Below are 13,183 nucleotides of genomic sequence, written 5' to 3'. Positions count from 1 at the left end.
CAAAAATGTATGAGATTCTTCAAAGTAGCCACCCATGCCTTGATGACAGCTTTGCACACTCTCTCCAGCTTCATGAGCAATGCTTTTCCAACTTGAAGGAGTTCCCACACACGCCGAACACTTGTTGGCTGCTTTTCCTTCACCCTGTGGTCCAATTCATCCCAAACTATCTCAATTAGGTTGAGGTTCGATTGATTGTGGAGGCCAGGTCATCTGATGCTGCACCATCACTCTCCTTGGTCAAATATCCCTTACACAGCCTGGAGGTGTCATTGTCCTGTTGAAAAACAAATTATCGTCCCTCTAAGCCTAAAACAGTTGAGATGGTGTATCCCTTCAGCATGCTGTGGTAGCCATGCTGGTTAAGTGTGCCTTGAATTCTAAATAAATCCCTGACAGTGTCACCAGCAAAGCAACCCCATAACATGCTCGTGTTTCTTGGCCCAAGCAAATCTCTTCTTCTTATTGGCGTCCTTTAGTAATGATTTCTTTGAGGTAATTCAACCATGAAGGCATGATTCACGCAGTCTCCTCTGAACAGTTGATCTTGAGATGTGTCTGTTACTCTGTGAGGTGCAATCTGAGGTGCAGTTAATTGCCAATTTCTGAGTCTGGTAACTAATGAACTTATCCTCTGCAGCAGAGGTAACTCTGTGTCTTTCCAACTTGCGGAATTGCCGGTGATTCAGTGCCCTCGCAATAATAATGCTCACCACGTGCACGACTTTCCGCATCACATTCTGTAAGTCTAGCCACAAGTGCTTCCTGATGAATGATAAATTGAAACGTAACAAATTCGGGAATATGCTCTCTTTCTCATCAGGCCTATAAGTACCTTCTCCTTCACTCGCGTGTTTGGGGTCGCGTCAGTGCACAGAGATGCCAGATTTAACTAGTCAATATTATTATCAGCAAAAAATGTAACAAGGGCTTTCAGAATATCCTCTCCTCATGTTTGTCTCTGAAGGGGCAGTAAACATAAAAGTTCCTATCTGAACAACTCGTTTTGAGGGAAGTGGACCCAAACACATCATTAGACAATGTCACTTACATCAGTGCTTTCGTCAAGCACGATGCTAAAACACAGCGCTACAGATACAGTGGGGCAAAAAAGTATTTAGTCAGCCACCAATTGTGCAAGTTCTCCCACTTAAAAAGATGAGAGGCCTGTAATTTTCATCATAGGTACACTTCAACTAAAAAATCCAGAAAATCACATTGTAGGATTTTTAATGAATTCATTTGCAAATTATGGTGGAAAATAAGTATTTGGTCAATAACAAAGTTTATCTCAATACTTTGTTATATACCCTTTGTTGTCAATGACAGAGATCAAACGTTTTCTGTAAGTCTTCACAAGGTTTTCACACACTGTTGCTGGTATTTTGGCCCATTCCTCCATGCAGATCTCCTCTAGAGCAGTGATGTTTTGGGGCTGTTGCTGGGCAACACGGACTTTCAACTCCCTCCAAAGATTTTCTATGGGGTTGAGATCTGGAGACTGGCTAGGCCACTCCAGGACCTTGAAATGCTTCTTACGAAGCCACTCCTTCGTTGCCCGGGCGGTGTGTTTGGGATCATTGTCATGCTGAAAGACCCACAGGCCTCTCTCATCTTTTTAAGTGGGAGAACTTGCTCAATTGGTGGCTGACTAAATACTTTTTCTCCCCAGTGTATCTCTGCTGCAGAGGATAAGTTCATTAGACTTAATTACACCTCAGATTACAGCCCAAATAAATGCTTCACATAGTTCAAGTAACAGACACATCTCAACATCAACTGTTCAGAGGAGACTGCGTGAATCAGGCCTTCATGGTCGAATTGCTGCAAAGAAACCACTATTAAAGGAAACCAATAAAAAGAAGATACTTGCTTAGGCCAAGAAACACGAGCAATGGACATTAGACCGGTGGAAATCTGTCCTTTGGTCTGTTGAGTCCAAATGTTATATTTTTGGTTCCAACCGCCTTGTCTTTGTGAGACGCAAAGTAGGTGAACGGATGATGTCCGCATGTGTGGTTCCTACCGTGAAGAATGGAAATCAGGTGTGATTGTGTGGGGGTGACAAAGGTGATTTTGTAGAATTCAAGGCACATTTAACCAGCATGGCTACCACAGCATTCTGCAGCGATACACCATCCCATCTGGTTTGCGCTTAGTGGGACTATCATTACGAGAGGACATCAATGCATTATGTGCTAGTCTCGAATTCAGCCAACGTCAGATTGATGATCTAAGGAAAGAGAACACGGCGCTGAAAGGTACTGTAGACTCTATTCATAGCAAGGTGGAGGTGGTGCAAAGGGAGAGCAAACAACTTAAAGAAACCTTGCTTGATGTACAGTGTCGATCAATGCGGAACAATCTAATATTCTCAGGGATACCGGAGAATGACAACAGCAGAGGCTGTGAGGACACAGTCCGAGACTTTATGTCAACTCAACTAAACTGCCCATTGATGTTGTGCGTAATGCCACTTTCTCCAGAGTCCATAGAATAGGCAAGGCCTCTGGAAATAGGCCACGGGATATTATTGCATGTTTTGATACATTTAAGCAAAAGGAAATGACGAAGAACATGGGGAGAGAACTCAGAAACACTGATTTTGGAATGAATAATCACTTCCCCACCGAGATCAATGAAAGGAGAAAAAAACTATATCCCATCATGAAGGAAAAGCGTTGCCTGAATCAACGAGTTTCCATGGTGATGGATAAACTTTATATCAACAGGCAATTGTGTCAGGACTCTAGAATAACTTTCTGGTTATTTTAATTCAATGTTTAAAACTGAGTTTGTGTGTGGTAGTGTATCATGACAACTTCAACTATAATGAATATATGCTATATTGATCTTCTCTTGATAAGGAAAGGGCTGCATATAGCTCAGGTTAATGTATGTAGCCTTCCTAACAAAATACATGAGGTTTTTAACTTGGTCAACATAAATAATATTCATATTTTGGCTTTGACCGAAACACATTTAGATGCATCTGTAAATGATGGGCAAATGAACATTCGAGGATCTAGTCTACTGAGAAGGGACAGGAACAGGAATGGTGGGGGTGTTGCACTGTATATTCAGAATCATATACATTTTAAGAGAAGGGATGACCTTAATGTATGTCAAGTAGAGGCACTATGGGCTCAAGTATATCTGCCTCACCAGGCAGCCATATTGGTAGGATGTGTCTATGTGACTTATGTACTGGGTTTGACCAGGCCACAGATAGCAACAGAAATTTATTTATCTTGGGTGATTTTAATATAAATTGGAAGGATCACAATAATTCGAATAGAACTAAATTGATGAGATATGCTAAGAACTGTGGTTTGAAACAAATGGTTAATGATACTACTAGATCTTCAATTAAGTTCGGTCATCGTTCAGGCACATGCATTGATCTGATTTTCTGTAATATACCATTGCAATGCTTAAAAGCCAGATCAATGCCAGTGGGCTGGACAGACCATAATATTGTGACCATAACCATGAACACCAAGGTTCCAAAGAAACCCCCTAGGATTGTGGTCAAAATACATTTTAAAACATTTAACCATGAGTTATTTCTAAATGATTTGGCTGCTGTACCCTGGGAGCTGATTTATCTAGAGGATGATTTAAATCACGCTACAGAATGTTTTATTGATTTGCTCACTGAGGTAATGGACCATCATGCCCCTATAAGAAAGAGTACAGTTGGTGCTCGTCCATCTCCATGGATTGATGATGAACTGGGTGAGGCTTTTTCTCAAAGAAATATGAAAAAAGTCTTAGCAGCCAAGTCAAAATTAGAAATTGATGAACAGAATTATAGAACATTACGTAATTGTGCAGTTAAATTGAATGGAAAGAAAAAAATGATATTTTACAACAATGCTTTTATTGATTGTAAAAATGATTCTCAGAAGGTATGGACCACAGTTAAGGGCTTACTTGGTACATATATCTCATCATGCCCATCTAGTGTGGAAGTTGACGGGAGAATAATAACAGAACCAGTTGATGTTGCCAATCATTTTGCAGATTTTTTTACACAGAAAATTAAATTACTGAGCAACAATGTAGACATACATTCTTCCAAACAAGCTATTGTCCAATGGATTGATGATCATATTATGAGCAATAAGATCTGCTCTTTTAGTCTACAAACGGTGTCAGTGGAGGAGGTGTTTGCTTCGCTGTGCTGCTCCCCAGATTGCAGTTCCACTGAGATACATATTTAATTGGTCACTGGAAAAGGGGATGTTTGCAAATGTATGGAAGCATGTTAAACTGTGTCCTTTTTCCCGAAAGACAGCAAAAAAAACATTACTCCTGCCAATAGTCTACCAATTAGTCTACTCCCTACACTCAGTAAGATATTGGAGGGTATTGTGAGTAGACAAATGTGGGAGTACATGGAAAAGAATGATCTGATTACAGCCAATCCGCATGCTTATCGCAAAACACATTCCACTACCACTGCATTGGTTGACATGACTGACCAGTGGCTCAATGCTATGGATAATGACACATTTGTAGGTGTACTATTTTTAGATTTCAGTGCAGCATTTGATTTAGTGGATCTTGAAATAATTTTGACAAAATTAATGCAGTATGGTTTTAAGGGGGTAGCATTGCATTGGGTACAGCCATATTTAACTGACAGGAAACAGTCCACCTATATCAATGGTTCATTTTCTTCCCCTAATGTGTTAAACTGTGGAATACCGCATGGTAGCTGCCTTGGGCCACTTCTTTATTTAATATATACCAACGACCTTCCATATGCCTTGGTTGAAACTCAATCTACTATATTTGCAGATGATACTACAATTTAATGCAGCAAGACAATCGGTTCAACAGGTACAGCAGGCTTTACAAGGAGATTTGGAGAATATCAGGAAGTGGGTTTGCCAAAACAAACTTGTTTTAAACACCAAGAAAATCAAAGTTATGTTGGTTTGTTCAACTAGGAAAAGGCAAAAACAGCATGGGATACAATTAAGTATGGGAGGAGTACAAATTGAAGAAGTGGCAGAAACCAAACTATTGGGAGTGCAGCTAGACAACTGCTTATCATGGTCGTCTCAAATAACTAATCTATGTCAAATAATTATTAAAACAGCATGCATAATCAGAAGGATAGCTAAATATTTACCAGGAAAAATTCTTCAGCAAATAACACAAGCATTAATTGAGAGTCAGGTGAACTACAGTTCGGTGGTCTGGGGAAATGCATCATCAAGTGAAGTTTGGAGGCTGCCGAATGCACAGAATAAAGCAGCAAGGATTGTTTTAAGGTGGCGATATGGTTCTTCTGTTGCAGTCAAATCAAATCAAATGTTATTTGTCACATACACATGGTTAGCAGATGTTAGTGCGAGTGTAGCGAAATGCTTGTGCTTCTAGTTCCGACAATGCAGTAATAACCAACAAGTAATCTAGCTAACAATTCCAAAACTACTACCTTATACACACAAGTGTAAGGGGATAAAGAATATGTACATAAAGATATATGAATGAGTGATGGTACAGAGCGGCATAGGCAAGATACAGTAGATGGTATTGAGTGCAGTATATACATATGAGATGAGTATGTAAACAAAGTGGCATAGTTAAAGTGGCTAGTGATACATGTATTACATAAGGATGCAGTAGATGATATAGAGTACAGTATATACATATACATATGAGATGAATAATGTAGGGTATGTAAACATTATATTAGGTAGCATTGTTTAAAGTGGCTAGTGATATATTTTACATCATTTCCCATCAATTCCCATTATTAAAGTGGCTGGAGTTGAGTCAGTGTGTTGGCAGCAGCCACTCAATGTTAGTGGTGGCTGTTTAACAGTCTGATGGCCTTGAGATAGAAGCTGTTTTTCAGTCTCTCGGTCCCAGCTTTGATGCACCTGTACTGACCTCGCCTTCTGGATGATAGCGGGGTGAACAGGCAGTGGCTCGGGTGGTTGTTGTCCTTGATGATCTTTATGGCCTTCCTGTGACATCGGGTGGTGTAGGTGTCCTGGAGGGCAGGTAGTTTGCCCCCGGTGATGCGTTGTGCAGACCTCACTACCCTCTGGAGAGTCTTACGGTTGTGGGCGGAGCAGTTGCCGTACCAGGCGGTGATACAGCCCGACAGGATGCTCTCGATTGTGCATCTGTAGAAGTTTGTGAGTGCTTTTGGTGACAAGACGAATTTCTTCAGCCTCCTGAGGTTGAAGAGGCGCTGCTGCGCCTTCTTCACGATGCTGTCTGTGTGGGTGGACCAATTCAGTTTGTCTGTGATGTGTACGCCGAGGAACTTAAAACTTACTACCCTCTCCACTACTGTTCCATCGATGTGGATAGGGGGGTGTTCCCTCTGCTGTTTCCTGAAGTCCACAATCATCTCCTTAGTTTTGTTGACGTTGAGTGTGAGGTTATTTTCCTGACACCACACTCCGAGGGCCCTCACCTCCTCCCTGTAGGCCGTCTCGTCGTTGTTGGTATTCAAGCCTACCACTGTTGTGTCGTCCGCAAACTTGATGATTGAGTTGGAGGTGTGCGTGGCCACGCAGTCGTGGGTGAACAGGGAGTACAGGAGAGGGCTCAGAACGCACCCTTGTGGGGCCCCAATGTTGAGGATCAGCGGGGTGGAGATGTTGTTGCCTACCCTCACCACCTGGGGGCGGCCCGTCAGGAAGTCCAGTACCCAGTTGCACAGGGCGGGGTCGAGACCCAGGGTCTCGAGCTTGATGACGAGCTTGGAGGGCACTAAGGTGTTAAATGCCGAGCTGTAGTCGATGAACAGCATTCTCACATAGGTATTCCTCTTGTCCAGATGGGTTAGGGCAGTGGGTCTAGGGTGTCAGGTAGGGTGGAGGTGATATGGTCCTTGACTAGTCTCTCAAAGCACTTCATGATGACCGAAGTGAGTGCTACGGGGCGGTAGTCATTTAGCTCAGTTACCTTAGCTTTCTTGGGAACAGGAACAATGGTGGCCCTCTTGAAGCATGTGGGAACAATAGACTGGGATAGGGATTGATTGAATATGTCCGTAAACACACCAGCCAGCTGGTCTGCGCATGCTCTGAGGGCGCGGCTGGGGATGCCGTCTGGGCCTGCAGCCTTGCGAGGGTTGACACGTTTAAATGTTTTCCTCACGTAGGCTGCAGTGAAGGAGAGTCCGCATGTTTTAGTTGCGGGCAGTGTCAGTGGCACTGTATTGTCCTCAAAGTGGGCAAAAAAGTTATTTAGTCTGCCTGGGAGCAAGACATCCTGGTCCGTGACGGTGCTGGTTTTCTTTTTGTAATCCGTGATTGACTGTAGACCCTGCCACATACCTCTTGTGTCTGAGCCGTTGAATTGAGATTCTACTTTGTCTCTATACTGACGCTTAGCTTGTTTGATTGCCTTGCAGAGGGAATAGTTACACTGTTTGTATTCGGTCATGTTTCCAGTCACCTTGCCCTGATTAAAAGCAGTGGTTCGCGCTTTCAGTTTCACGCTAATGCTGCCATCAATCCACGGTTTCTGGTTTGGGAATGTTTTAATCGTTGCTATGGGAATGACATCTTCAACGCACGTTCTAATGAACTCGCACACCGAATCAGCGTATTCGTCAATGTTGTCGTCTGACGCAATACGGAACATATCCCAGTCCACGTGATGGAAGCAGTCTTGGAGTGTGGAATCAGATTGGTCGGACCAGCGTTGAACAGACCTCAGCGCAGGAGCTTCTTATTTTAGTTTCTGTCTGTAGGCAGGGATCAACTAAATGGAGTCGTGGTCAGCTTTTCCGAAAGGAGGGTGGGGCAGGGCCTTATATGCGTCGCGGAAGTTGGAATAGCAATGATCCAAGGTTTTTCCAGCCCTGGTTGCGCAATCGATATGCTGATAAAATTTAGGGAGTCTTGTTTTCAGATTAGCCTTGTTAAAATCCCCAGCTACAATGAATGCAGCCTCCGGATATATGGATTCCAATTTGCAAAGAGTCAAATAAAGTTAGTTCAGAGCCATCGATGTGTCTGCTTGGGGGGGGGGGGTATATACGGCTGTGATTATAATCGAAGAGAATTCCCTTGGTAGATAATGCGGTCTACATTTGATTGTGAGGAATTCTAAATCAGGTGAACAGAAGGACTTGAGTTCCTGTATGTTGTTGTGGCCACACCACGTCACATTAACCATAAAGCATACGCCCCCGCCCCTCTTCTTACCAGAAAGATGTTTGTTTCTGTCGGCGCGATGCGTGGAGAAACCAGCTGGCTGCACCATCTCCGATAGCGTCTCTCCAGTGAGCCATGTTTCCGTGAAGCAAAGAACGTTACAGTCTCTGATGTCCCTCTGGAATGCTACACTTGCTCGGATTTCATCAACCTTGTTGTCAAGAGACTGGATATTGGCGAGGAGAATGCTAGGGAGTGGTGCACGATGTCCTCGTCCCCTGGAGTCTGACCAGAAGACCGCTTCGTTTTCCCCTTTTTCGAAGTCGTTTTTTGGGGTCGCCGGCTGGGATCCATTCCGTTGTCCTGGGTGAAAGGCAGAACACAGGATCCGCTTCGCGAAAGTCATATTCTTGGTCGTACTGATGGTGAGTTGACGCTGCTCTTATGTTCAGTAGTTCTTCTCGACTGTATGTAATGAAACCTAAGATGACCTGGGGTACCAATGTAAGAAATAACACGTAAAAAAAACAAAAAACTGCATAGTTTCCTAGGAATGCGAAGCGAGGCGGCCATCTCTGTCGGCGCTAGACAGTCATGCGCAGTGTTCTTGGTTGGTCATCAATCGACAAGGTAATTGAAAAAAACATGCTTATTTTATTTTATAATATACATCATTTAAAACGGCCAAGTTCTATTCACAACGGTATTCAGTTGGTAAGAGACAGACATTCCGTAAATACTAGGAATAGATTGTCCACCATCTATGCGTGATCCAGACAGAAAAGAGAAATAGGCAAATTAACATTTCGATTTAGAGCAATACAGAAATGGAATAAATTAACTGAGCAAACTAGAAACCTTTCAATATATAAATGTAAACATTATTTTAAAATAATTTAAATATAGTATATAGAAATGTTGAGGGACTATAGTAGATGAAGAATCAATATTTTTTAGATTGAATGTTTATTAGGTCATTAAGCTAGTATATTATGTATGTTTGTAATAGTGTGTTATATGTGAAAGTGTGTTTGTATTATAAATTGTGTTTTAATGTTTAAGGACTCTTGGAAGATTAGTCCAAATGGGGACTAAAAGAGATTCAAATAACATCATTAGTTTTTCAACAGGACAATGACCCAAAACACACCTACAGGCTGTTTAAGGGCTATTTGACCAAGAAGGAGAGTGATGGTGCTGCATCAGATGAGCTGGCCTCCACAATCACCCGACCTCAACCCAACTGAGATGGTTAGGGATGAGTTGGACCGCAGAGTGAAGGAAAAGAAGCCAACAAGTGCTCAGCATATGTGGGAACTCGTTCAAGACTGTTGGAAAAGCATTCCTTATAAAGCTGGTTGAGAGAATGCCAAGAGTGTGCAAAGCTGTCACCAAGGCAAAGGGTGGCTACTTTGAAGAATCTAAAATATGAAATATATTTTGATTTGTTTAACGCTTTCTTGGTTACTGCATGATTCAACATGTGTTATTTATTTAATAGTTTTGATGTCTTTACTATTATTATACAATTTCAAAATAAAGAAAAACCCATGAATGAGTAGATGTGTCCAAACTTTTGACAGGTACTGTATGTTATCATTATGGGGCATAATTCTAACTAGTCAAACATACAGGTCATCAAAAAGAAAGGAGGACCAAGGCACTCTTCATATAATTAAAATGCCTTTATTTGTATGGCATGTTCAATAGAAACAAAGTTTAAAAATCTGACGCGTTTCGGCTGCATGGTCCTCTTTTGAACAGCTTTTCCAATTAGCTCTAATTTGAAGAGGGGTGGTTACAAAATTGATTGGACACACCTGGTAAGCAATACTATACACATTAAAAAGTTAAATAGTGTAGCTATATTATCAAAAAACCTTAAGGTTAGAACTACCTTTCTAGGCGTTCTGATACTACAGTATTTCACTTTTTAATGTGTATAGTATTGCTTACTGGAAATTAATATAATTCAATATGTACTAAAGATACATTTGTGAGATTTGATCTTTCTTGAATTAATAGCCTATTTTTCAGAGCTTTATTGAGAGAAGTGTTGAATAATTTGCAGTTCATAGGCTAGGTGTAAATACATCATGCTGCTTGGTTAGCAAGTGTCACTTCCTCCTGATTTGGTTCCCATCAAGGCTTGAACCCAGGACTTCTGCCTTCCTAACACACATGACTGCCCTCCTGAATCATCTTACCAGTTGGTACCATGTGAAAAGCTAGTAATTTGCTGGCGCAAATGGGGACACTTCAGGCTGAGTAGTAGCCTAAGTGCTACATTGGCAAGGTTGAGTCACTGAATCCTATTGGTGTATGTAGGAGTATAATGATCTGGCTCTTGTGTTCACATGAGAACATGAAACCACAAAGTGCTTTGGAATTCCCACAGAGCAAGCCACTATTGCCCAAGGTAAACAAAGAGTGTGTGTTTGTTACGAGTATGCGTTATTCAAGAGTCATCCAAAACACTTGATGCAATCCAAAACTTTACAATTACTATTTTCTTTGAGTCACCGGCCTTCCCTCTTTCACAGGTAATACACACATTTACACTACAAATACTAGAGAACCTCCAGGGAAAATTGGATAGTGCTTGCGTGTGTTTAGTGTTGAACAGCTTGTTGATTAGATGAGAAGGAGCTGGGGCAGATCAGCTGTGTTGTCATTCTTTGGTGGAACAGCTTTGTCCTGACTTGTCTCTAGTCTAGTCTGTACTGTAAACACTTCCATATAACCCTATACATCTACCAAACATTTATAAGGTACAGATGAGAGATCTTAATTTGAGACAGTGTCCTGCACCAACAGGAAATGTGAATTATTATATGGATTATATAATTAATAGAACAGTTTTTTGTAGGTGTTGCTACGTTTTTTGTTAATGCAAATCAATTCTGACATTTTAAAGTGGAAATTACAAACTTTAGAAGCCTGTTTAAACCTACACACATTACAAGTTTGCATTTCCTGCTGTGCAGGAAAATATTCCACAACAAAACATTTTTTTGTCACCCAGTGCAAGTTTCAGACTTGTCTGATTAGTCTAAATGTGTGTATTACCTGTCTCAGTATTTGGAGTAGATTTGTTTGTTTTTCATAGATAGGGATTTTATCAGATTAACACTCAGTAGTTTGTGGTTTCTATGGGCCTTTTGCAATCAAAAAGGTTTCTGGGTTCAACGACTGAGAACATTATTTTTGGGCTGCGAGAATACAAGATTAGAATTATATAACAAATTAGATACTGAAAACTGCGAATGAAAAGCAAATAAACACAAGGCAAAACCACAAAAGACAACCAGTATTGATTTCAATGAGATTTTCCCATGTTTTGTGTATCTCAGTTTTGTCCCTGTTTTTAGTTGAGCAAGTACCAATGCACATCTGTAGAAGGTGTATAACTCTGAGTAAAAAAAGGGAAAACACCTCAGTGAGGTTTTCATTAGTGGTGACTAATCTGAAAAAGTCCCTGAGACATTTTTCCTATTCCTGTTAACACTCCCTGCTCTGAGACGGTAGTATCACTGGGCAGAGCTCTACCTGTGCACATGGTGTTTCAGTTCATATTTAATCTAAGGATCAGCTAAAAACAACATTGTGGAGCTAGAATAGGTTCACTCACATATAAACCTGGGACATACTGTACATTAATTTACATATTGTTATATTACCGTCTCTGCTGCTTGTTCTAAGGTTCACATTCATTCCTGTCCTCACTTGCAACATAGATGTATCTTAATGATACAGATACCTGGAGCAGTTATAGGGCAATTTGCTGTAAAATGTATTCCATCACTGGGAGAGAAGAACAGAGTTGAAGTAACATTTACCAACTGCAACAGACATCCCATAGCAGCCTAAACATGCCAGCTGCTTCGCTCAGTGTTGTTTGTTTCTTATGAAGTCATATGTTTTGTTACAAGTATTTATTCGTTATATGTTGCACGAAATGTGCAGTATCTTGTGCTTGAAATTACACTTGTGCAACGCAGGCGCATATCTATAGGGGAGGCATGTTCGGTGGGAAGCAATGGATCTGTTCCATCAGGCGATGCCTGCCCATTAAACCAGGCCTTCCCTCTTTCTAGCATCATAGGCATTGTGTAGGTATCCAGTGCTACTGTAGGCTATGTCACAGTCTGCAGAACAGCCACAGATCCACTTGTTGTGTCTTTAGGGGTTACTATCGCAAGCTTATTGCATGCCAAGAGCTCAGCCAACATTTTATTGGGTGTAATAAATGCATAATGAAGGCCATTAGCAAAGAATAAGACCCAGCGTTTCCTGTTTCACATTGATTCAGCTTTACAACAAGACAGACAACTAGCTATCAGTTTGTTTTCGTGGCCACAGGCTCTTTGCTTGGCTGGCTTCCGTCTGAGCTGATTTTCTAGGAAAGCGTGAGTAAGACAGTTGTGACCCAGTCGCTTATTGAGAGCTTGCAAAGTAGGGACTGAGTCATGTCTGGAATACCTTGATTGTTCAAATAGTTAATTGCTTTGATAAATATATTAATAATGGTAAGGTTGATAGGTTTATTTTGATCCAGCTCTTTCAGATCAGTGAGAGAAGGTGAGATGTAGAGGTTATTTTAAATACACAGTAGCGGCAGCTCCTATAATATGTGCAATGTCAAAACTACTCGTTCAATAAAGAGCAGCACTACATGGTACAGACTTACTGCCTATTGGGGCTATCTTTGTTCACCTGAAAAACAAAGATACAAAACTGGGATTGAAATTAGATATTTTTTTGCCAATGACTTAGCTGCCTTACAAGTCTCAGAAATGTCTTGACATTGCCTGAAACATAGACAATAAAACAATCCCTCTATTTTGTTTTTCTGCACAGTATACCTAAAGCATGTAAAACTGTCTAGAAAGGCTGATCAGACTGTCAAAGTTTTTCATGTGATTTTCCACCATATAGCTATTCCAAACTACTACCATGGTCCATTAGCCAACATTTCCTGCTACAGAATGCAGGATATGACTTCATCCCTAGGACGTAGGAACACTGATTCTATCATTCCATAC

Source organism: Oncorhynchus nerka, linkage group LG10 (genome assembly GCF_034236695.1).
Source record: "Oncorhynchus nerka isolate Pitt River linkage group LG10, Oner_Uvic_2.0, whole genome shotgun sequence".
Lineage (NCBI taxonomy): Eukaryota > Metazoa > Chordata > Actinopteri > Salmoniformes > Salmonidae > Oncorhynchus > Oncorhynchus nerka.
Note: the sequence above shows the minus strand (reverse complement) of the source record.